The 25,123-nt window shown below is 43.8% G+C and overlaps 1 protein-coding gene across 3 annotated transcripts in view; it reads right to left on the reverse strand.

Moving 5' to 3' along the window:
• LOC126412277 (1-phosphatidylinositol 4,5-bisphosphate phosphodiesterase-like) overlaps nucleotides 1–25,123 on the reverse strand; it is a 613,130-nt gene that overhangs the window by 91,694 nt on the left and 496,313 nt on the right. The gene's annotated exons all lie outside the window — the stretch shown is intronic.

A 25,123-nucleotide genomic window follows, 5' to 3' on the forward strand; every position in this document is an offset into this window, starting at 1 on the left:
ACTGTCCAAATTACCAGAAATGATTCTGTTGTGCACCTAATCACATCCCAAACCATAATGCCAGTAGCCATATGATGTTGACAAATGTGGTCTAGCAATGTTCATTCTCCTTGGAACCTCCTCACAAGAAGCCAGAAGCCTGTAGCTGTCATGGCTATCCACCATCAGAGAAGAAATATCCAGTCAAATTATTTGGCAAATGTTGACTACTATCAGGAAGACATCTCAGCAGCACAACAGCAATAATATTTTGATAATGTTCTTCTTGTCTCATTATATCCAATCATGATTGCCCACTACTAGCAGCATGAAAAATGTAGTTTGACTTCTGGAAAAAAAGTGCATAAAATATCATTTTCAAAGCAATGTTACAGTGTTAAGCCAGCCGGGAACACCAGAAGAATCCCAAAGTAGATCACAGCAGAATGGACAAAACACAGAGTTTATCAACTTTTGAAAAGTAATATGATGCAGCCTAACAGTCTCAGAAGGTTTACCGTCAATGTGTGAAGATGAGAGGACCCCCATGAAAACTCATAGAGCAGTGAAGCTTTGTGAAAACAATTGTAAGGGCACACATAAGAGAAATAAGTAAACCATTGAAAGAAACACATTTTACTTTTCACAGGAGAGGGTAACACTTGTAAATTGTGTACCATGTTTATGTTCCATATTATAAACAATACTCAATATCACATTATCTGCATGCAAACAGCCTGGGACTGCACTACAGATACCATTTCACAGTTGTTCGCAACACTTTTCAAATGGTGGGCCATGGAATGTTCAGCTGTAGTGACACAGCTCGTGCAGTGCTTTAAAATCACATATTTCATACAGCATTCTTAGCCATGGCAACAGTAACTTCTCCAACAATTTGTGGTACAATTGTCCATCAGTCTCTCCCAGGAGAAATTCCCAAATCTCCAGTTAATTCAAACTGAGACAACACTGGTGAGGAAACAGGACCTCTCAATATTCCACTAATGCATCAATACTTGCAAAGAATATCAAGACAAAAGGAAAAGGAGAGGACCACGGAAGGGGAAAGAAGGGTGGATGCATTGGCAGAGGGCAGGACACAATGAGGATGTAGGAACATGAAAATGGAGGAGGTGGTGAGGGGACACAAACATAACCCACATTGTGAAGCAGCCATTGAAATGAAGTGTGTTATGTTCAGCTGCATGTTGGCCACAGTTTGCTGGTGGCTGTTCATCATGGTGGACAGCAGGTTGGTAGTCCTACCAATGTAAAAAGCTGTGCAATGATTACAGTGGAGCTGGTAAATGACATGTCTGCTTTCACAGGTGGCCCAGCCCCTAATGGAGTAGGATAAACCTGTGACAGGACTGGATCAGGAAGTGCTGGGTGGGTGGAAAGGGCAGATCTTGCACCTGGGTCTTTCACAGGGATATGATCCTTATGACAAAGGGTTGGGATTGGGAGTGGCATAGGGACGGACTGAGGCATGGTGGAGGTTGTGTGGGTGATGGAACACCACTTTAGGAGGGGTGGGAAGGTTCTTGGGTAGGGCGTTTCTCATTTCAGGGCACGATGATACGTAATCAAAGCCCTGACAAAAGATATGGTTCAGATTTTCCGGTCTGAGTTGGTACTGGGTGACGAAGAGGGCTCTCCTTTGTAGCTGGTCTTGGGGGTGATGGGATAGCTGGGGGATTGTGGGGAAATGGCTTAGGAGATCTGTTTATAGACTAGGTCTGAAGTATAGAGCCTGTCTGTGACGGCCTTGGTAGACCTTCAGCATACTTGGCAAAGGAGTACTTGTCACTGCAGATACATGATACCAGGGTGGCCATGCTGTATGGGAGGGACTTTTTGTTTTGGGAGGAATGGCAGCTGTCAAACTGCAGGCACTGTTGGTGGTTTTAAAGTGGACAGAGGTATGGATAGAGCCATCAGAGAGGAGTACCAGGTGAAACAGATGGTGGTGAAGGAATGATTTTTCCATGATTATCAAAACAACTTACTTGATAACGGATCATTCTAAAGTTTTCTCTGGCATTGCATAAATATTTAACTAATAACAAGTATACGTTTAAAGTGTCTATATCCTTGAAATATAATGTACAAATTCTGAAATTCACATACTGTGTAGATGTCTACAATACCTCTGATTGATAATTTGTTCCCAAATTTAATTAATTTTCTTGAAATAGGCAAAATTTTAAGATTCAGTTAAGTTTCCTTTTCAATAATTCACAGGCATGTCATATTTTGAATAGCGGAAGTAAGAACAAAGTGGGAGCTGACAACAATGCCACGACAGAACCTTTGATGTACTGCTGGTGGGATTAGTCCAGTCATTTCCCTGTCAAATGCCAATACTTTAAGTTGGACTACAATACAGAGCAGTACTACTACGATAGGAAGAAATTTGATATCACTCAGATCATACTGTGTTTATCATAAGAATAAACCTGATGTAAACATTGCACTGTATTCTTCCACATTTGCTTGAATCTCATTGGGTTTTGTGTGGTGTCACCGCCAGACACCACACTTGCTAGGTGGTAGCTTAAATTGGCCGCGGTCCATTTAGTACATGTCGGACCCGCGTGTCGCCACTGTGTGATCGCAGACCTAGCGCCACCACAAGGCAGGTCTCGAGATACGGACGAGCACTCGCCCCAGTTGTATGGACGACATTGCTAGCGACAATACGGACGAAGCCTTCCTCTCATTTGCCGAGAGACAGTTAGAATAGCCTTCTGCTGAGTCCATGGCTACGACCTAGCAAGGCGCCATTAGCCTTACCTGGTTTGAGAGTTTTCGTATAAATGTCTCAAGAAGAACTTTGTAAACCAACAAAGAATAAAGTTAAGTATATTCCAAAGCTACGTATTTTCTTGATAGCAGTCATAACGTATCCTGTTCCAGACTTGACGCCAGTCGGCGTGTGTGTACGCGTGCCTTTCGGCTCCCTTCTCAGTGTGGCGTAACTAGCTTGTTACGCCACAACAGATTGGCGACGAGAGAAGTGTTCTTTCTGATTGATTACATTTACTTGTGTCATGGCTTCGCCAGATGTACTGTCCGAATTTTATCGCTTGCAGAATCAGCAGACGCAGGCGTTATTGGATGCCCTTGGACAGCTCGTCGAGGGTCAACGTGCACTGCAACACGATGCGGCAGCCACCGCTTCACCGCTACCGTAGCCACAACATGCAGTTGCACCGCAGTTTCGCCAGTTTGACCAAACCCACGAGACTTGGACGGAATGGTCCCGCCAGTTTGCATTTCATCTAGCCGCCTACAGAATTCAAGGTAATGAGCGGCAGCCGTTTTTGCTTTCTTGTGTCGGTGTGTCCACCTACCGTGTGATAGTGAAATTGTTTCCCCGACGCGACGTAGCAACTCTGTCCTACGAGGAAATTTTGTCTGCTTTAGATGCCTATTTCAAAGAAACAGTTAATGTGGTTGCAAAACGGTACACGTTTTTTCGTACGAAATGTACGGCCGGTCAAACTAATAGGAAGTGGGTTGCAACTTTGCAAGGACTTACGAGGGAGTGTGCCTTTGACTGTGACTGTGGCCTTTCTTATTCAGATACAATGGTACGTGATGCAATTGCACAGAACGTTTCTGATGTTCGCATACGGGAACAGATTTTGAAACTAGTTAATCCCTCCCTTCAACAAGTGATAGACATATTGGATAGGCATGACACACTTGACTGTGCTCAGGAATCTTTTGAAATTTCGCCAGCAGTGTGTAACATTAACCGGCCCGCCGGGCGCGCTCGCGCTGCGCGGCCCGGTCAACTGCCCTCGCATACGTCCGCACAGCTGCCGCCGCGTGCTAAGCCAGGTGTGCCGCGCCAGCCCACAAATGCAGTGAAATCATGCCCGCGGTGTGCTACTCGACATTCGCGTGAACATTGCCCGTCCCGCCAAGCTATTTGCTTTTTCTGCAATAGGAAAGGACATGTTCAAAGTGTTTGCCAGAAAAAGCTCAGATCAGACAATCACAACCATTCCAGGCCCTTTGCTTCGCGCCGGAATTGAACCAAGGACACTCAGGCTCGTGGACCTTCGCCCATGGACATTCATGTAGTTACTTCCACTCCGTCCAGTGCCAATTTCTCTAACAGTGACTGTGTTCGTCCCACAAAAAGTGTGCGTCGACGTCGCCGGAAATCACGTCAATTAGCAAGTGATTCTGTACAAGTGTCTGTTCAAATTGCACAAAACACTCGCTCTTGTCGTCAGCAGGACAATAAACTTTTTGTAGATTTGGACTTTAATGGCAAGGTCATACCATTCCAGCTCGATACCGGAGCTGCAGTTTCATTGCTCAATCACGACACGTACAAACAACTGGGCACGCCTCCGTTGCGTGCCGCAAATGTTACGCTAAAAAGTTATTCAGGACAGCTCATCCCTGTGTTAGGACAGTGCACTCTTCTTGCAACATATAAAGGACAAACAAAACTTGTGTCATTTTACGTTCTTCGTTCTTCTTCTGCAGTGAACTTGTTTCGTTTAGATTTATTTCAATTGTTTAACATGTCTATTGTAAATCAGGTCCTCTCAGTGAATCAGACTGTGCCTGCAGACAGTGTTTCTCGCTTATGTGACGAATTTGCAGACATTTTTGCACCAGGCTTAGGTTGCGCTAAAAACTATGAAGCACATTTGGAACTGAAAGTCAACGCGCAACCGAAATTTTTCAGAGCGCGCAATGTTCCTCACGCATTGCGTGATGAGGTTGCAAGAACATTAAACGATTTGGAATCGCAGGGTGTGAGTGAAGGTGTGCAATGCTTCTTCCATTTCAGCTCCGCTTCATCGCTTACGCCGTAAAGGTGTTCCGTTCGTCTGGACGACGGAATGCGAACGCGCCTTTCACCAGTTGAAATCGGTGTTGCTTTCTAATACTTGCCTTACGCCATTCGATCCCCAGAAACCCCTTTTGTTGATGGTAGATGCATCGGATTTTGGGATCGGTGCTGTGCTTGCGCACAAAGTTGGCTCGCATGATCGCCCTATTGCCTTTGCGTCCAAATTGCTCTCGTCTGCGCAAAGAAATTATTCCCAGATAGAGAAAGAAGCTTTGGCTCTGGTGTTTGGTGTTACTAAGTTCCATGATTTCTTGTATGGTTGTCACTTTACCATCATCACAGACCACAAACCTTTAACATCGCTTTTTCATCCGAACAAGCCTGTACCTCCGCGTACAGCGCAGAAATTCATTCGCTGGTCTATTTTCCTCTCGCAGTACCGCTACGATATCTTGTATCGGTCCACTGCTAAGCACGGAAACGCCGATGCGTTGTCCCGTTTGCCTGTTGCTGAGGATAAAGCATTCGATTCTTCCGAACTTGCTTGCATGTTCATTGATTCGGAAACCGATGAAGTGGTCGAATTGTTTCCGATTGATTTTCGTCGTGTAGCTACAGCCACCGCTGCTGACCCTGTCCTTGCTGCCGTCTTGCGTTTTGTTGCTACGCAATGGCCTTTGTCAAAGTCTCGGATCGAAGATCCGTTGGTTCGCCGATTTTTTGCTCACAAGGAGAGACTTTTTGTTCGACGTGGTGTTTTGTTGTTGCGTTCTGATAATGATCAGTCCAGAGTCATGGTCCCACGTTCCTTACAGTCCTCTGTTTTACGGCTTCTTCACCAAGGACATTGGGGTATCGTGCGAACGAAACAACTTGCTCGTCAGCACTGTACTTGGTTCGGAATCGATGCTGCGATTACGAATATGTGCTCTTCTTGCATGGCGTGTGCCGAACAACAATCCGAACCGCCGCGGAAAGTCTTTGCATGGCCAAAAGCCACTTCCCCTTGGCAACGCTTGCACATAGATTTTGCTGGTCCATTCTGGAATGCTCGATGGTTGGTTCTGGTCGATGCCTTCAGTAATTTTCTTTTTGTTGTCCGGATGTCTTCCACGACGTCCTCTGCCACCATCCAAGCGTTGTCTGCTATCTTTTGCATTGAAGGTCTTCCGCAGACTATTGTTTCCGACAATGGCCCACAATTCATGTCCGCAGAATTTCAGTCATTCTGCCGGGCCAATGGTATTCAACATCTGACATCCGCGCCGTTTTCGCCTCAGTCAAACGGTGCCGCTGAACGATTGGTCCGGACTTTCAAGTCACAGATGTTGAAGTTGAAAGAGTCGCATTCTCGGGAGGGCGTGTTGTTGCTCTTTTTGTCTTCGTATCGCTCTCAGCCCCGGGATGGTCGCTCGCCAGCCGAGTTGCTCCACGGTCGTCCTCATCGAACCTTGATGTCTTTGCTGCATCCGCCGCATCAGGTTCCTGTGCAGCGGCGGAATTCTGCTTTTGCTCCAGGCGACGTTGTATTCTATCGCAACTATCGAGGTTCACGACGTTGGCTCACAGGGCGCATTCTTCGCTGCCTCGGCCGCGCGATGTATTTGGTTTTGGGGGCCTCTGGTGAGGTGCGTCGGCATCTCAATCAGTTGCGCCTCTGTCGTCGCACGGGTTCTGCCGCTCCCCGTCTGCTTTCAGCGATGGTGCCGTCCGGTCAGTGTCCTGGGGACCCATCTATTGGCTCGCCTCATCCCCAGGTGTTACCGACGATGCCTTCCATTTTGCCCCATGGCGACGCGCCGCCGCAGCCGCCGCCGCCGCCGCCTGTTCTCCCGCCGGCGCCGCCCGCTTTCGACGCTTTGCTGCAGCCGCCAAGCGCCTCCCTGGATCACGCGCCGCCGATCACTTCCCGTGACCAGCCATCCTCCGCCATGGAACTCTTGCCCGCTCCGGACCACATGACGTCATCGCGCGTCGGGTACCCCGACGCAATGGAGGTCGACCCTTCGGCCCCTCCTGTCTCTTTACGGGCGCATACACCGCATGTTGACGTGCACCCTGGACTAGGTTTTCAGGCGTTTCCTAGCTCCCCTCGGACCGAATGGCCGGGTGCGGGTGGCACAGCCTCGCCTGTTGTTAGGCTCCTCACCTCATCGCATACGACAACATGGAGTCCTCCCCACGGCGGGCGGAAGCCTTATAACACGACCGTTCGCCGATTTGCGGGGGAGGAATGTGGTGTCACCGCCAGACACCACATTTGCTAGGTGGCAGCTTAAATCAGCCGCGGTCCATTTAGTACATGTCGGACCCACGTGTCGCCACTGTGTGATCGCAGACCTAGCGCCACCACAAGGCAGGTCTCGAGATACGGACGAGCACTCGCCCCAGTTGTACGGACGACATTGCTAGCGACAATACGGACGAAGCCTTCCTCTCATTTGCCGAGAGACAGTTAGAATAGCCTTCTGCTGAGTCCATGGCTACGTCCTAGCAAGGCGCCATTAGCCTTACCTGGTTTGAGAGTTATCGTATAAATGTCTCAAGAAGAACTTTGTAAACCAACAAAGAATAAAGTTAAGTATATTCCAAAGCTACGTATTTTCTTGATAGCAGTCATAACGTATCCTGTTCCAGACTTGACGCCAGTCGGCGTGTGTGTACGCGTGCCTTTCGGCTCCCTTCTCAGTGTGGCGTAACTAGCTTGTTACGCCACAACATTTTGTTTCAAGTACGATGATAAGGATACATTTTAATTGCTGTATTACATGCACACAGACTGAGTGATAACTCAGGCCAACAGCCTTACCGGCACATTTAACTTCGACAACACTAACCAGTCAGCTGGTCCAAGTAACCTACAACGATGTGTGCAGTTTCAGTTCAGACATAAAAAGAGATGAGCAGGGAAACAATATAGCTTCAAATATCATTTAATTTTTAAAGAGGATGAAATAATATTCAGCAAAACTCCAACATGCTTCTTAGGTGACCAGACAGAAAGCTTAAAATGCTCTCGTTCTCACGTAAAATAGTTTTCTAATTACAAACAAGAGTGATGAAAATTACAACCTTAAACATAGGAGAATTTTCCTGAGCAAGCTATGTTTGATGCAAAAGCATAATGAAGGGATTTCACCTTATTGTTGAATACTGAAGCCACTGAAGGTATTAGTTGCGGTCAATCATCTGGTAATCACTCAGCTCCTTTCTTGTCCGAAACCAAGAAGTACATTTCCATTCTGGAACTATCATCTACTGCATTGATAATGAATCGATCAACAACAGAATCCATGAAGCAACACAGGTGCTGCATTTTCTCCCCTTCTTTTATGACATGCCTTTCTATATTCCGCCAGCATTCGGCTGTGTCATGTGAAAAAGCTGCGTGCGTTAGTTCCAGTACATCCAGGAGCTTAACAATCTTGTTATTTCTTACAACAAACCCCTTAACTTGGCTCCAGATCATTTCTGTTTGGTTCATATTGTAATGATAGAGTAGCAAATGTAAAAATGCAGCATTTGTTTCGTGTGCCCGATGCTGTGAAAATGATTGTTTTTCATGTTTCTATGACACTTATCATTCTGGCTCGTGTGAGACTACATCTGTGGAATACAACAATGGACATAGTCCAAATAAAGAGTATTGGTTTTTCACTTTTGCCCTAAAAAAATAGATTGTTATGTTTTCATGATTTAAGCAACCTTATTAACAATCATTTATAAAATTTCGATAATTAAGGATTTATATTTGAAATGAAAACAGGAATTCTGCATGTAATATGTAATTAGAAACAAGAAGATGTGCATTACTCATAAAAAATTATGATGAATTTTGCAATTGCGAGGTGTAGGTATTTCATATTGGGAAAAAAAAAAGGATGACCGAGGCAAGACTTGAACCAGCAATCCATAAACTACACCAGATTCTCATTATACTATGATACTGTGTGTATGTGTATGTGTGCATATATATATACATATATATACACACACACACACACACACACACACATATATATAGTTATAATAGAGGGAAACATTCCACGTAGGAAAAATATATCTAAAAACAAAGATGATGTGACTTACCAAATGAAAGTGCTGGCAGGTCGACAGACACACAAACAAACACAAACATACACACAAAATTCAAGCTTTCGCAACAAACTATTGCCTCATCAGGAAAGAGGGAAGGAGAGGGAAAGATGAAAGGATGTGGGTTTTAAGGGAGAGGGTAAGGAGTCATTCCAATCCCGGGAGCGGAAAGACTTACCTGAGGGGAAAAGAAGGACAGGTATACACTCGCACACACACACACACACACACACACACACACACACACACACACACACACATATCCATCCGCACATACACAGACACAAGCAGACATTTGTAAAGGCAAAGAGTTTGGGCAGAGATGTCAGTCGAGGCAGAAGTAAAGAGGCAAAGATGTTGAAAGACAAGTGAGGTATGAGCGGCGGCATCTTGAAATTAGCGGAGGTTGAGGCCTGGCGGATAACGAGAAGAGAGGATTTACTGAAGGGCAAGTTCCCATCTCCGGAGTTCTGACAGGTTGGTGTTAGTGGGAAGTATCCAGATAACCCGGACGGTGTAACACTGTGCCAAGATGTGCTGGCCGTGCACCAAGGCATGTTTAGCCACAGGGTGATCCTCATTACCAACAAACACTGTCTGCCTGTGTCCATTCATGTGAATTGACAGTTTGTTGCTGGTCATTCCCACAGAGAGAGCTTCACAGTGTAGGCAGGTCAGTTGGTAAATCATGTGGGTGCTTTCACACGTGGTTCTGCCTTTGATCGTGTACACCTTCCGGGTTACAGGACTGGAGTAGGTGGTGGTGGGAGGGTGCATTGGACAAGTTTTACACTGGGGGCGGTTACAAGGGTAGGAGCCAGAGGGTAGGGAAGGTGGTTTGGGGATTTCATAGGGATGAACTAACAGGTTACGAAGGTTAGGTGGACGGCAGAAAGACACTCTTGGCGGAGTGGGGAGGATTTCATGAAGGATGGATCTCATTTCAGGGCAGGATTTGAGGAAATCGTATCCCTGCTGGAGAGCCACATTCAGAGTCTGGTCCAGTCCCGGAAAGTATCCTGTCACAAGTGGGGCACTTTTGTGGTTCTTCTGTGGGGGATTCTGGGTTTGAGGGGACGAGGAAGGGGCTCTGGTTATTTGCTTCTGTACCAGGTCGGGAGGGTAGTTGCGGGATGCGAAAGCTGTTTTCAGGTTGTTGGTGTAATGATTCAGGGATTCCGGACTGGAGCAGATTCGTTTGCCACGAAGACCTAGGCTGTAGGGAAGGGACCGTTTGATGTGGAATGGGTGGCAGCTGTCATAATGGAGGTACTGTTGCTTGTTGGTGGGTTTGATGTGGACGGACGTGTGAAGTTGGCCATTGGACAGGTGGAGGTCAACGTCAAGGAAAGTGGCATGGGATTTGGAGTAGGACCAGGTGAAACTGATGGAACCAAAGGAGTTGAGGTTGGAGAGGAAATTCTGGAGTTCTTCTTCACTGTGAGTCCAGATCATGAAGATGTCATCAATAAATCTGTACCAAACTTTGGGTTGGCAGACTTGGGTAACCAAGAAGGCTTCCTCTAAGCGACCCATGAATAGGTTGGCGTACGAGGGGGCCATCCTGGTGCCCATGGCTGTTCCCTTTAATTGTTGGTATGTCTGGCCCTCAAAAGTGAAGAAGTTGTGGGTCAGGATGAAGCTGGCTAAGGTGATGAGGAAAGAAGTTTTAGGTAGGGTGGCAGGTGATCGGCGTGAAAGGAAATGCTCCATCGCAGCGAGGCCCTGGACGTGCGGAATATTTGTGTATAAGGACGTGGCATCAATGGTTACAAGGATGGTTTCCGGGGGTAACAGATTGGGTAAGGATTCCAGGTGTTCAAGGAAGTGGTTGGTATCCTTGATGAAGGATGGGAGACTGCATGTAATGGGTTGAAGGTGTTGATCTACGTAGGCAGAGATACGTTCTGTGGGGGCTTGGTAACCAGCTACATTGGGGCGGCCGGGATGATTGGGTTTGTGGATTTTAGGAAGAAGGTAGAAGGTAGGGGTGCGGGGTGTCGGTGGGGTCAGGAGGTTGATGGAGTCAGGTGAAAGGTTTTGCAGGGGGCCTAAGGTTCTGAGGATTCCTTGAAGCTCCGCCTGGACATCGGGAATGGGGTTACCTTGGCAAACTTTGTATGTGGTGTTGTCTGAAAGCTGACGCAGTCCCTCAGCCACATACTCCCGACGATCAAGTACCACGGTCGTGGAACCCTTGTCCGCTGGAAGAATGACGATGGATCGGTCAGCCTTCAGATCACGGATAGCCTGGGCTTCAGCAGTGGTGATGTTGGGTGTAGGATTAAGGTTTTTTAAGAAGGATTGAGATGCAAGGTTGGAAGGCAGAAATTCCTGGAAGGTTTGGAGAGGGTGATTTTGAGGAAGAGGAGGTGGGTCCCGCTGTGACGGAGGACGGAACTGTTCCAGGCAGGGTTCAATTTGGATGGTGTCTTGAGGAGTCGGATCATTAGGAGTAGGATTAGGATCATTTTTCTTCGTGGCAAAGTGATACTTCCAGCAGAGAGTACGAGTGTAGGACAGTAAATCTTTGACGAGGGCTGTTTGGTTGAATCTGGGAGTGGGGCTGAAGGTGAGGCCTTTGGATAGGACAGAGGTTTCGGATTGGGAGAGAGGTTTGGAGGAAAGGTTAACTACTGAATTAGGGTGTTGTGGTTCCAGATTGTGTTGATCGGAATTTTGAGGTTTTGGAGGGAGTGGAGCTGGAAGTGGGAGATTGAGTAGATGGGAGAGACTGGGTTTGTGTGCAATGAGAGGAGGTTGAGGTTTGCTGGAAAGGTTGTGAAGGGTGAGTGAGTTGCCTTTCCGGAGGTGGGAAACCAGGAGATTGGATAGTTTTTTGAGGTGGAGGGTGGCATGCTGTTCTAATTTACGGTTGGCCTGTAGGAGGATGCTCTGAACAGCCGGTGTGGATGTGGGAGAGGAAAGATTAAGGACTTTTATTAAGGATAGGAGTCGACGGGTGTGTTCATTGGCTGAGTTGATGTGTAGGTGAAGGATTAGGTGGGTGAGGGCAATGGATTGTTCAGTTTGGAACTGGTATAGGGACTGATGGAAGGAAGGGTTGCAGCCAGAGATGGGAACTTTGAGTGTGAGGCCTTTGGGGGTAATGCCAAATGTCAGACAAGCCTGAGAAAATAAAATATGCGAGCGTAATCTGGCTAGGGCGAAGGCATGTTTGCGGAGGGAATGTAAATAAAACTTATTGGGCTCATTGTGGGGGTGTTGTGAGAGTGACATGGTATTAGAAGGTGGAAAGTGTAACATGAGGTGAAATGAAAATGAAAATAAAAATATATGGGGAGAGATAAAGGTGAACCGGAAAGAAACTGGAGATCTGGAATGAAAAAAGGCGAAAAGGTGTTGGTTACAGCTGGGCTATATTGGACTTGGGTTGGTAGACAACGATGTGCATAAAGGTTAGGTGGTTGTGTTGCCGCCAAAACACGTTAAAGGACGGAGAAATTCGGGAAAATTTCGAAAAAACTGCGTGTAGTATATTAAAAGGAGTGGTATTGTGGTGGCAGATTATGAAAATGAGGCTAACAATTGTTTGACGAAGAAATAATGGCGTTAAAACCTGTGGGAAGCGGCTAAAAATGATCAGTGATGTGGGAAAAACGGAAATGGAAATAAAGCGAAAGTTATTAGAACTGGCTGAAATGGTTGTTTAAAAGGTGAAAGGAGCTGTTTGTGAACTAGAAACGGTGGATATTATAGCGGCGGTAGTGCTGAATGCGGCAAAATGTTTTTTTTTTTCTTTTCTTTTTTTTTTTTTTTTTTTTTTTTTTTTTTTTTTTTTTTTTTTTGTTATGGTTTGGAAGTGGGTTACGTATTATTGAGTATATATATAGGCGGGATAAAATAGTATAGCAGATTAGGGTAAAACGGAGAAGGGGAATACAAAGTGAAACTACTGGCAAAAACAGAAAGAGGAAAATAAGACGACAGAAAAGATTTCGAAATGCAACAGTGACAATAACAAACGTAATTGTTGGATTCAAATTAATGATATCAATATAATGGAAGGAAACATTCCACATGGGAAAAATTATATATAAAAACAAAGATGAGGTGACTTACCGAACAAAAGCGCTGGCAGGTCGATAGACACACAAACAAACACAAACATACACACAAAATTCAAGCTTTCGCAACAAACTGTTGCCTCATCAGGAAAGAGGGAAGGAGAGGGGAAGACGAAAGGAAGTGGGTTTTAAGGGAGAGGGTAAGGAGTCATTCCAATCCCGGGAGCGGAAAGACTTACCTTAGGGGGAAAAAAGGACAGGTATACACTCGCACACACACACATATCCATCCACACATACAGACACAAGCAGACATATTTAAAGACAAAGAGTTTGGGCAGAGATGTCAGTCGAGGCAGAAGTGTAGAGGCAAAGAAGTTGTTGAAAGACAGGTGAGGTATGAGTGGCGGCAACTTGAAATTAGCGGAGATTGAGGCCTGGTGGATGACGAGAAGAGAGGATATACTGAAGGGCAAGTTCCCATCTCCGGAGTTCGGATAGGTTGGTGTTGGTGGGAAGTATCCAGATAACCCGGACGGTGTAACACTGTGCCAAGATGTGCTGGCTGTGCACCAAGGCATGTTTAGCCACAGGGTGATCCTCATTACCAACAAACACTGTCTGCCTGTGTCCATTCATGCAAATGGACAGTTTGTTGCTGGTCATTCCCACATAGAATGCATCACAGTGTAGGCAGGTCAGTTGGTAAATCATGTGGGTGCTTTCACACGTGGTTCTGCCTTTGATCGTGTACACCTTCCGGGTTACAGGACTGGAGTAGGTGGTGGTGGGAGGGTGCATTGGACAAGTTTTACACTGGGGGCGGTTACAAGGGTAGGAGCCAGAGGGTAGGGAAGGTGGTTTGGGGATTTCATAGGGATGAACTAACAGGTTACGAAGGTTAGGTGGACGGCAGAAAGACACTCTTGGCGGAGTGGGGAGGATTTCATGAAGGATGGATCTCATTTCAGGGCAGGATTTGAGGAAATCGTATCCCTGCTGGAGAGCCACATTCAGAGTCTGGTCCAGTCCCGGAAAGTATCCTGTCACAAGTGGGGCACTTTTGTGGTTCTTCTGTGGGGGATTCTGGGTTTGAGGGGACGAGGAAGGGGCTCTGGTTATTTGCTTCTGTACCAGGTCGGGAGGGTAGTTGCGGGATGCGAAAGCTGTTTTCAGGTTGTTGGTGTAATGATTCAGGGATTCCGGACTGGAGCAGATTCGTTTGCCACGAAGACCTAGGCTGTAGGGAAGGGACCGTTTGATGTGGAATGGGTGGCAGCTGTCATAATGGAGGTACTGTTGCTTGTTGGTGGGTTTGATGTGGACGGACGTGTGAAGTTGGCCATTGGACAGGTGGAGGTCAACGTCAAGGAAAGTGGCATGGGATTTGGAGTAGGACCAGGTGAAACTGATGGAACCAAAGGAGTTGAGGTTGGAGAGGAAATTCTGGAGTTCTTCTTCACTGTGAGTCCAGATCATGAAGATGTCATCAATAAATCTGTACCAAACTTTGGGTTGGCAGACTTGGGTAACCAAGAAGGCTTCCTCTAAGCGACCCATGAATAGGTTGGCGTACGAGGGGGCCATCCTGGTGCCCATGGCTGTTCCCTTTAATTGTTGGTATGTCTGAGGGACTGCGTCAGCTTTCAGACAACACCACATACAAAGTTTGCCAAGGTAACCCCATTCCCGATGTCCAGGCGGAGCTTCAAGGAATCCTCAGAACCTTAGGCCCCCTGCAAAACCTTTCACCTGACTCCATCAACCTCCTGACCCCACCGACACCCCGCACCCCTACCTTCTTCCTTCTTCCTAAAATCCACAAACCCAATCATCCCGGCCGCCCCATTGTAGCTGGTTACCAAGCCCCCACAGAACGTATCTCTGCCTACGTAGATCAACACCTTCAACCCATTACATGCAGTCTCCCATCCTTCATCAAGGACACCAACCACTTCCTTGAACGCCTGGAATCCTTACCCAATCTGTTACCCCCGGAAACCATCCTTGTAACCATTGATGCCACGTCCTTATACACAAATATTCCGCACGTCCAGGGCCTCGCTGCGATGGAGCATTTCCTTTCACGCCGATCACCTGCCACCCTACCTAAAACCTCTTTCCTCATCACCTTAGCCAGCTTCATCCTGACCCACATCTTCTTCACTTTTGAGGGCCAGACATACCAACAATTAAAGGGAACAGCCATGGGCACCAGGATGGCCCCCTCGTACGCCAACCTATTCATGGGTCGCTTAGAGGAAGCCTTCTTGGTTACCCAAGTCTGCCAACCCAAAGTTTGGTACAGATTTATTGATGACATCTTCATGATCTGGACTCACAGTGAAGAAGAACTCCAGAATTTCCTCTCCAACCTCAACTCCTTTGGTTCCATCAGTTTCACCTGGTCCTACTCCAAATCCCATGCCACTTTCCTTGACGTTGACCTCCACCTGTCCAATGGCCAACTTCACACGTCCGTCCACATCAAACCCACCAACAAGCAACAGTACCTCCATTATGACAGCTGCCACCCATTCCACATCAAACGGTCCCTTCCCTACAGCCTAGGTCTTCGTGGCAAACGAATCTGCTCCAGTCCGGAATCCCTGAATCATTACACCAACAACCTGAAAACAGCTTTCGCATCCCGCAACTACCCTCCCGACCTGGTACAGAAGCAAATAACCAGAGCCACTTCCTCGTCCCCTCAAACCCAGAATCCCCCACAGAAGAACCACAAAAGTGCACCACTTGTGACAGGATACTTTCCGGGACTGGACCAGACTCTGAATGAGGCTCTCCAGCAGGGATACGATTTCCTCAAATCCTGCCCTGAAATGAGATCCATCCTTCATGAAATCCTCCCCACTCCGCCAAGAGTGTCTTTCCGCCGTCCACCTAACCTTCGTAACCTGTTAGTTCATCCCTATGAAATCCCCAAACCACCTTCCCTACCCTCTGGCTCCTATCCTTGTAACCGCCCCCGATGCAAAACCTGTCCCATGCACCCTCCCACCACCACCTACTCCAGTCCTGTAACCCGGAAGGTGTACACGATCAGAGGCAGAGCCACGTGTGAAAGCACCCACGTGATTTACCAACTGACCTGCCTACACTGTGATGCATTCTATGTGGGAATGACCAGCAACAAACTGTCCATTCGCATGAATGGACACAGGCAGACAGTGTTTGTTGGTAATGAGGATCACCCTGTGGCTAAACATGCCTTGGTGCACAGCCAGCACATCTTGGCACAGTGTTACACCATCCGGGTTATCTGGATACTTCCCACCAACACCAACCTATCCGAACTCCGGAGATGGGAACTTGCCCTTCAGTATATCCTCTCTTCTCGTCATCCACCAGGCCTCAATCTCCGCTAATTTCAAGTTGCCGCCACTCATACCTCACCTGTCTTTCAACAACTTCTTTGCCTCTACACTTCTGCATCGACTGACATCTCTGCCCAAACTCTTTGTCTTTAAATATGTCTGCTTGTGTCTGTATGTGTGGATGGATATGTGCGTGTGTGCGAGTGTATACCTGTCCTTTTTTCCCCCTAAGGTAAGTCTTTCCGCTCCCGGGATTGGAATGACTCCTTACCCTCTCCCTTAAAACCCACTTCCTTTCGTCTTCCCCTCTCCTTCCCTCTTTCCTGATGAGGCAACAGTTTGTTGCGAAAGCTTGAATTTTGTGTGTATGTTTGTGTTTGTTTGTGTGTCTATCGACCTGCCAGCGCTTTTGTTCGGTAAGTCACCTCATCTTTGTTTTTATATATATATATATATATATATATATATATATATATATATATATATATATATATATATATATATATATATATATATATATATATATAAAAAACATTCCATGTGAGAAAAATATATCTAAAAACAAAGATGATGTGACTTACCAAACGAAAGCGCTGGCACGTCGATAGACACACAAACAAACACAAATATACACACAAAATTCTAGCTTTCACAACCAACGGTTGCTGTGTCAGGAAAGAGGGAAGGAGAGGGAAAGACGAAAGGATGTGGGTTTTAAAGGAGAGGGTAAGGAGTCATTCCAATCCCGGGAGCGGAAAGACTTACCTTAGAGGGAAAAAAGGAGAGGTATACACTCGCGCGCACACACACACACACACATATCCATCCACACATATTCAGACACAAGCAGACATCTGTTGATCCAGTGGTGAACTTGGGTTGGTAGACAACGATGTGCACAAAGGTTAGGTGGTTGTGTTGCCACCAAAACACGTTAAAGGATGGAGAAATTTGGGAAAATTTTGAAAAAACTACGTGTAAATGTATTAAAAGGAGTGGTTTTGGGGTGGCAGATTATGAAAATGAGGCTAACAATTGTCTGGCGAAGAAATAATGACGTTAAAACCTGTGGGAAGCGGCTAATAATTATCAGTGATGTGGGAAAAACGGAAATGGAAATAAAGCGAAAGTTATCAGAACTAGCCGAAATGGTTGTTTAATAGGTGAAAGGAACTGTTTGTGAACCAGAAATGGTGGATTTTATAGCACCGGCAGTGTTGAAAGCGGAAAAAAAATTTTTTTGGTTATGGTTTGGAAGTGGGTGATGTATTATTGAGTATATATAGGCAGGATAAAATTGTATAGTAGATTACGGTAAAAAGGAGAAGGTGAATACAAAGTGAAACTATGGCAAAAACAGAAAGAGAAAATTAGACGACAGAAAAGATTTCGAAATGCAACAGTGACAATAACAAACGTAAATGTTGGGTTCAAATTAATGATATGAATATAATAGAGGGAAACATTCCACGTGGGAAAAATATATCTAAAAACAAAGATGATGTGACTTACCAAACGAAAGCGCTGGCACGTCGATAGACACACAAACAAACACAAATATACACAAAAAATTCTAGCTTTCGCAACCAACGGTTGCTTCGTCAGAAAAGAGGGAAGGAGAGGGAAAGACGAAAGGATGTGAGTTTTAAAGGAGAGGGTAAGGAGTCATTCCAGTCCCGGGAGCGGTAAGACTTACCTTACGGGGAAAAAAGGACAGGTATACACTCACACACACACACACACACACACACACACACATATCCATCACAAGCAGACATCTGCACTACATTCAAAAAGGAAAAAGGTATAAGCAGATGTTGTGTTACCATCTGGTGTCACTGAAATTAATCCAAATTTGACATTTCAATTTAAACTGCTTTATTAGGTCCGCCTCCATAGCGCAGCGGTAGCATTACTGCCTACCACGCAAGGGGGCCCGAATTCGATTCACGGCAGGGGATGGAGTGTTGTGTGTCCTTCATCATCATTGACACACAAGTCGTTGAAGTGGCATCAACTAAAAAAGACTTGCAATACGGCAACCGAACCCCAATAGGGGATATGCTGGCCAACAACTGCTATTAATTACAATTTTCAACAAAAACTGATTTATTGGTTTTAGCAACCTAATAAAACAGGAGTTAATGTCAAGTTGACAGGAAAGTGCAACTCTAGTTCCCATAGTTGGGAAGGCTACAACATTTACTGATATGAACTAACCCAGAGTTTGGGCTAGGCTACAGATCAATCTCTCCCCACACCCAAGTTTTCAGAGTAGGGACAGGGGCTGTGAGGGGGGGGAGTGCAATATTGTACTCTATCCAGAAATTTACACATAGTATCTAACTTTGACTGCATAATAAACTACTAAATAAAAATGAAAGCTAAATCCCTGATAGGATCTAAGGTCACCATATTTATCGGTAACATCATATTTTCTTACACTTTATTCCAACAAATTCTATGAAAAGATGAATTTTGGAGAGAGTACTTTAATGCGATGTTTATTTGCTTTGCTGGGTGCTTAATGTTTTTCATACATTCCAATCTAAACTCGAGTCATTTAATGTTTTGTGTGTGTGTAATATGCAATGATTATAGGCTTGTAAGATGAAATTGTGATGTTCCCATGACATCATGGGTCTTGCGAGATTGACTGACAGAAGCAAACCGAGCAGTGGCCACGTTGATTTGTTTGAAAAGCTAGCATGTCATACTTGTTTGTTATCGTATTTATACTTGGGTATTATGGATATATATAGTTTAAGTGATAAACTACATTAAAGATGTCTCCCAAATGTGTTATTTTTAGTAAAGGTCACTGTGCTAAAGTATCATGGAATGTGAGATCGATGTTTCAGCATGTTACCAGAGATTTTTACACATTTCATTTAGTAGGCTAAATTGGTACTTAGGTCTACAACAAATGAATTGCTCATCATCTAGTAATGCACATTCCGCTAATCTTAATTCATTTGTTTATAGATTAAATCAGCTCATCTCCCCTTCTACACTGTGATACGGTCTATGACAATTTCATTAAAATTTGGTCAATACAGTAGTTCTTTTTCAGACTCATGTTCCAAATTTTTGCCTGATAAATTGCAAGCTGAATTCGTGTAGGGCTATTTTCAAGCATGTAGTACGCTGCAGTTATTCATAAGCAATTAAAACTCACTTGAGCTCAGGCATAATACACTCACAAAAAGAAACTGGCTAACAATGATAAAAGGACATTTTTAATGTGTATTTCCTCTATAATTTATATTTCCTCTATGCATTTATAAAACTCCCACTAGATGCTGACACTTGATGTTACCATATTCTAGTGCTCTCTTTTGCGTCATTTACAAATTTATTCGTACACAGATGGAGTTGCCAATAACTACTATCAAAACATTAATACCAAGCATCAAGAAATGATGTATCAAAACATAATACTGATGTACAGAGACAGTGATTCGACAGTGAAATACCAGCCACTCTGTTGATTCCATTTTTATGTAAGCAGCAGAATGTGAAAATCATGTGGAAGCTGGTACGACACCCTTAGGCTCTGCTAGTTGAGCCATTGAGAGGCCGTTCAGATGGCCCATATGAGCTATACTCTGTAGAAGCTAAGCTCCCAAGTTTCTATTACATAGAGCTAATGAGCATTTCAAGATGTAGCCTTAAGACTAGCTACTACCTGTTCGAGAAACATCAGTCTATAACAGTTCCAAAAACATTGACTGTCAATATACATCTACATCGATAATCCACAAGCCACCATACGGTGTGTGGCAGAGGGTACCCTGTACGACTACTGGTCATTTACTTTCCTGCTCCACACGCAAATAGAGTGAGGGGGAAAATGACTGTCTTTATGCCTCATTATGAGTCCTAATTTCTCATACTTTTATCTTCATGATCCTTACGCACAGTGTATGTTGGCAGCAGCAGAATTGTTTGGCAGTCAATTTCAAATGTTGGTTCTCTAAATTCTCTTAACAGTGTTTCTCGAGAAGAATGTTGCCTTCCATCCAGGGATTCACATTTGAGTTCCTGAAGTATCTCCATAGCACTTACGTGTTGTTCAAACCAACTGGTAACAAGTCTTGCAGCCCACCTCTGAATTGCTTCAGTGTCTTTCTACAATCTGACCTGATACAGGTGCCAAACACTCTAGCAATACTCAAGAAGAGGTCGCACTAGCATTCTATATGCAGTCTCCTTTGCAGATGAACCACTCTTTTCTAAAATTCTCCGAAGAAACCAAAGTCAACCACTAGCCTTTTCTACTACAGTTCTCACATGCTTGTTCCATTTCGTATCAATCTGCAACATTATGCCCAGATATTTAAATTCAATATTTAAAGACACTATTAGTACTGTACCCAAACATTGCAGGTTTATTGTTCCTGCTCATCCAGATTAACTTACATTTTTCCACATTTGTAGCTAGCTGCCATTCATCACGACAACTAGAAATTTTGTTTAATTCTTCTTGTATCTTCCTACAGTCACTCAACTTCAACACCTTACCATACACCACAACAGCATCATCAGCAAACAACTGCAGATTGCTGCCCGTCTTGTCTGCCAAATCATTTATGTCTATAGAGAACAAGAGTGGTCCTAACACACCCCCTGACACTACCCTTGTCTCTGACGAACATTTGCCATCAAGGACAACATAACGGATTCTATTACTTAATAAGTCTTCGAACCACCCACATATCTGTGAACTTATTTCATACATCCATACCTTCATTAACAGCCTGCAATGGGGCACTGTGTCAAATGCCTTCTGGAAATCTAGAAATATGGCATCTGCTTGTTGCCCTTCATACACAGTTCACAGTATATCATGTGAGAAAAGAGCATGCTGATTTTTGCATGAGCAATGCTTTATAACATCATGCTGATTCAAGGACATAAGTTTTTCAGTCTCAAGAAAATTTATTATATTCAAACTGAGAATATGTTCAAGGATTCTGCAACAAACCAATGTTAGGGATATTGGTCTGTAATCTTGTGGGTCCATTCTTTTACCCTTCTTATATACTGGAGTCATCTGCACTTTTTTCCAGTCACTTGGTATTTCATGCCGGGTAAAGATTCACAATAAATGCAGGCTAGGTTAGGAGCCAATACCATAGAGTACTCTTTGTAAAACCGAACTGGGATTCCATCCGGACCTGGTGATTTGTTTGCTTTCAAAAGTTTCAGTTGTTTCTCTATGCTAGGGACACTTATTACTATGTTATCCATATGGGAGTCTGTTCAGTGGTCAAATGGCAATATGCCTGTACCATTCTCCTATGTGAACAACTTCTTGAACATGAAATTTAAAACTTTGGCTTTCATTTTGCTATCTTCAACTGGCAAACCAGACAGGACAACAAGGGACTGAGTGGAAACCTTAGACCCAATTTACAATCTTACATAGGACCAGAATTTTCATGGGTTCTCTGCCAGATCTTCTGCCAAGGTGTAACGGTGGTAGTTGTTGTTGTATGCTTCATGCATAGATCTTTTCACATACGCACAAATCTCTACTAACCTTTGCTTGTCATCATTTGTGCATTTTCTTTTGAATCGAGAGTGCAACAGCCTCTGCTTCCTTGTCATGTTCTAAATTTCATTTCCTTTATCCCCTTACTAGGCACATTTATGTGGGCATATTTATGAGGTAAATAATAAGAATGTCTCTTATAATTCAAATTCTGTAATCATTTATTGATAAATATATTTTAATATATATTTTGGGGCAGCTCTGCCTCTTAGCCTTTAACTACAAGCCATACCTGGTTGCAGGCCTCCTGAATGACTTTATGTTACAACATACACTGATACTAATTTTTATGACCCACCGGGCTGTAGGGGCACAATCTCTGAAATGTTTCACTGGAGACTATGACCAGGTCCAGAAAAGAATGACAAAAATATTGAATACAAGCAGCTCAGTTATAGATGAAGGAGATCAAACCTATGTAAAATGGCTCAAAAAGTTTGAGACTCTTTTTGTTTGACAGTTGCTACTGAGGTTTTTGGACTCTGCAAAGAACTGGCTCTCTACAGAACCTGAATATTAATGCAGATGGAGTGAAACATACTGTAGACATTCTAAAATAGCTCTTCAAATCTTAGGACTGAGGAAGCATTTGATATGCTGTCAGAGAAAGCTAAGAAATATTCTAAAACCCTAAATATGAAAGACCCAAATATCTTTATGGCCAAGAAAAACACCTGCAACTCTGAGACACACGGAATTATCATCTGTCGCTGAAGAAATCAAGCGATTCTAAGGTGACTGTCCTATCTTGAAGGGAAACTTGTTATCCCTTCCCAAGCAAATCCTCCATCTACATGAAGTTTCGAAGAGTTGCTTAGAGTACACACACAGCAAACTTTAAACATGGACACACTTCATGAACAGCTCAAAATGCTGCAAGCCATTATGACTGGCTTACTGCCATATAGTGTACCCTCTACTGACAACAACTTACTGTTGAATGTGGTAGGGTTAAAGAACCGTTTCGGAAAGTTATGATTATGACAGATCCAGTACTATTAGCATCCTCCAAGAGGTCATTCATGCATTGTGATAACTTAAAACTTGCCTCGGATCAAAGACACAGTTGAGATTCTCCCATTCACACCCCATCCATGTTTATCAAGAGAGGTTCAGGAAAATTTATATTATGAAAATCATGAAAGACTTTGCTTTACAAAATATGGAAAGGAAAACTTCATCCACAAATTGTTTGTGTAGTATTTGAAATCTAAAAGGGAACAAAGTAAATGCCTTCTTTCTCAAAGAGATCATGTTTTTCTTTTTCCTATTAAACTGTAATGCACAGTGTCCACAACAACAACAACAACAATAATAATAATAATAATAATAATAATAATAACAGCAACAATAACATGAGGTTACATGAGAGACTGATACTGCAGTATACGGTAAATCTGAACTCCTGTTTGTAAATAGTCTCAGAGCAAAGTAGAATTAATATACAGTGAAACCTCTTTATAATGTTCCTACATATAATGTTTTCTTCTATGTTACGTCCACTTTTTTCAGTCCCGACTAAAAGCCCATATAAACAATGTTAAATTTTCCTCTTTACTGCGTTTCCTCTACATTACAATTTCCTCCATGTAACACTCATATTTTTGGAACCTTGGTCAATTATTTACCTCTTTATAACATTTAAGTGACTGGATGTAGACACATCATTTCCGTTCTGTGGATTCACCGGCTCGGAAAGCCCTCTCTCTGCATGATTCATATGTCAGCGGCAGAGCCCGGTCATGTGACATGTGAGGCACATTCTGCTTGCGATCCTTTTGGCGCCATTTCAGTCAATGCTTTGTATTCATAGCGTGTTGTGTGAGCTGAGCAGCAAACGGTTCGTGTGTCTAGTGAGAGTGTGTCTTCGATCTAATGATAACCAGGAAGCCAGCAGAGCTCACAACTGAAGCTGAATATTTTACAGGCAATGAATTTAATTATGTACCCATGGAGGGAAGTCAGTGCTTAAACTATTAAAAACTGTTTCACAAAAGCGGGATTCTGTGAGAATGAGATGGCAGCTCCTGTGGAATATGTTGCAAGTGATTTGCAAGAGTTTCAGGAATTAATAGGCAGTGATTCTGTCACTTTTGAGGACTTTGTGGCTGTGGATGATAACGTAGTAACCACAGGATAACAAAGTATTGAAGAGCTGAATGCAGAGAGAAGCTTGGAGAATAGTTGTGGTAGTGAAAGTGACAGTGACAGTAACAAGGAAGATGACTCTGTGCCCTCACATACTAAGGCAGCTGAAGCCTTTCAAACATTCAGGAGATATATGATGGCCCATAGACTTGAGGACAGAACAGTAGTTCAACTTGCTCATTTGGAGCAAGAAATGATTGCCATAGAGTCTAGGAGAAATAGAAAACAAACATGCTTGCTTGAATATTTAAAAAAATCATAGGTATGTGATTTTCAGATTGCATAGGTTCCTAGCGTTTTGTGCAAATTTAAGTTCTGTTTCATAATTTAATTATTAAAGTAATTTTTCTGTAACTAATTTTTTTAATCTGTACCATTTACTGTGTTTTTATATAATTTGTTCAGTATGTCATAAACAAAATTTGGCTCATATTTTATAATAGGGTCAACTGAAGAATGGGATACCACCTGTCAGCTTTGGACAATGATGTCAATCCTTAAGAATCTGTTATAACTTTTTACAGTACAAACTGATCCATGTACTTTCACCCATCCTCCTACTGGGCCCCATGTTTTAATTACAAAAAGCTAATCATTTGATACATTTGCAATGAATATCATATTAGAGTGTTGTGAAAATTTAAAATGTCATCTATGGCACCATTTGTCAAAGCTGATTAGTGGTATCCCGATCTTCAGTAATGCCCTATAATTATTATTTGGAAGCTTTCCTCTTTATAGTGTTTTCCTTTATATAGTGTTCAGAATTTGTGGTTCCTTGAAAAATGTTCCACTGTATTCCCAACCATATGATGTCTTTTTTCAAAATTGAAAGAACAAAAGTGTTTCCAAGAAGCAGAACATATAAATCTGGGTCGATGTTTATGACTTTTAATACTAATTAATTTATTTTTGTAGAACAACACAACACTGACTCCCTAATACAATGTCCCGCACTATTAATGAATGGAAAATTCAGGGTGGAATAACGAGAATATTGTGAAAAGGATAGCTGCTCCTCACCATATAGCACAGATGTTTAAAAAACAGGGCTTCCTCAGAATAGATAGCATGCATGCATGCGGCACGCGCGCGCCCACACACACACACACACACACACACACACACACACACACACACAGAGAGAGAGAGAGAG

Source organism: Schistocerca serialis, chromosome 7 (genome assembly GCF_023864345.2).
Source record: "Schistocerca serialis cubense isolate TAMUIC-IGC-003099 chromosome 7, iqSchSeri2.2, whole genome shotgun sequence".
Taxonomy (NCBI): Eukaryota; Metazoa; Arthropoda; class Insecta; order Orthoptera; family Acrididae; genus Schistocerca; species Schistocerca serialis.